We start from the raw sequence: 1,856 nt of genomic DNA, 5'->3' as shown, positions 1-1,856 counted from the left end.
CCCAGGCTCCCCCGGATTGCCCGCCACTCCCCCTGGCCACCCCTGGTCTTCCCGCTGCCTTTTCCAGAATGCTCCAGAGCCGAGAGCATGCGTGTGCACCACGCCCAGACTGAATTCTCTCGCTTAGCAGTGGGCCTGGGTGGAGCATCCTCAGAGTGCCCTCGCAGCTCCCCGGGCCCCTCTCTCTCCCCATCATTGGGCACCACCATGACCAACGACTATTTTGGGGAGCATGCTCTAAGCTGTGGTCCCATTTGCTTTACTCAGGGAAAACTGTGTCCCGTTTGGCCACGAGAGCTCTGTCACCGTCGCCGGGGGATGAGGGAAGGCGTGAGCAGGCCAGGTGAGGGCCGGGCATGGAAACCAGGAGCTGTCCGTCCGTCTGCCTGCTCGCCGCTCCAAGTCCTGTGGTCTCCAGACGTCCTCGCTCCCGTTGTCCCTAGGGCACGGCTGCAGGCCCCGCGCCCTTCTCTCAAAGCCGTTCCCAGTGGCCCGAACAACACCCAGCTCTCTAACAATGCCCCCACCTCCTGCTGGCTTGGAGGACCATGGGTCAAGGAGCTCCCTCGGTCAGTCCTCCGGACGCCACCTTTACAAGCAGCAGTGTCCTCCCAAGTGGAGAGGTAACAATACACAAAGGTACTCATTTACCAAGTGGCTTTGTGCTGTAAACATGCCCTTTGCATTCTAACTGGGAGTGGTATACACGGAAGGTGGGGGGGGTGCCCGTGGAGCAGGGGCGGCCTGGTGGCCTGGTGGCACACGTGCTCTGTGGGCTGAGCAGGCAGCGAACCTCAAGGTCAACCGTTCGAAACCACCAGCTACTCTTTGGGAGACAGACAAGACTTCCGACGCTTCTAAGATGGACAGTCTTACTTAGCCCACAGGGGCAGTCTTACTCTGTCCCACCACAGTTGCTGACAGACAGAGTCCGTTCGCAGGCAGGGAGTGAGCTCGGTGTGGTTGCGTGGTGTGGCTGCTAACAGCAGGTTGGTGGTTTGAGCCCACCAGCCTCTCTGAGCCTGAGAGTGGAGGCCATCTGCTTACCGGCTGACGGCTGAGACTTTGGAAACCTCTGGGGAGGTTCTGCCCTGGCCTCCAGGGTGGGCATGAGTCGGGGCGGCTTAGGGGCAGTGGGCCTGGTGCTTGGGCTGGGTCTTTGTGAACGAGCCCTAGGGGTGCGCTGTTGTCCTTAGCTGCCCTACAGTGGTGCCTGCTGTGGCAGCCTCTGTGTCCAGCATCCCGTGGAGGCCCTTCCACATTTCTGCTGCCCCTCCACTTGTCGGGCATGATGTCCTCCTCCAGGGGCTGGTCTCTCCTGACATCGTGTCCGTGTGCATGAGACGAAGCCTCTCGATCCTTCTTCCAGGACAGATGTGCTGTTTCTTTTGGGAGTCCACGGTACTTTCTGTATTCTTCGCCAAGACCATAAGTCAAACGTATCCCTGGTAGACGGGTGGGAGGTGGCGCACTGGTTCAATAAGAAGCATGGCGCTTGGCAGCCACAGCCATGCCGAGGGAGAAAGACGCGGCAGCCTGGTGGCATGGGGCAGGTCTGCCCTGGCCTGCGGTGCGGCTCTACAGTGACTGGACAGCAGTGGGCTTGGGTTGGGGTGTGTGCGTGTTTTGACTCCTTCCTCACTTACTTCCCACTTTTCCTCCACCCACGGACATCCAGACGTTCTGTGTCTTCCGCACTCACCACGTGACTCAGAGCCCCCGCTGTCCATGGCAGAGCTTCCTGGGGGTGAGGGGTCCCTGGTGCTCCCCACCAACAAAATGCATCCGTTTGTTCCTTCTCTGCCGGCTTCTCATCCTCAGCCAGTGGGGCTGTGTGTGGATCTGGTCAGGTCAGC

This window comes from Echinops telfairi, unplaced genomic scaffold (assembly GCF_000313985.2).
Source record: "Echinops telfairi isolate 266 unplaced genomic scaffold, ASM31398v2 ScPeMD7_7469;HRSCAF=8507_1, whole genome shotgun sequence".
NCBI lineage: Eukaryota > Metazoa > Chordata > Mammalia > Afrosoricida > Tenrecidae > Echinops > Echinops telfairi.
Note: the sequence above shows the minus strand (reverse complement) of the source record.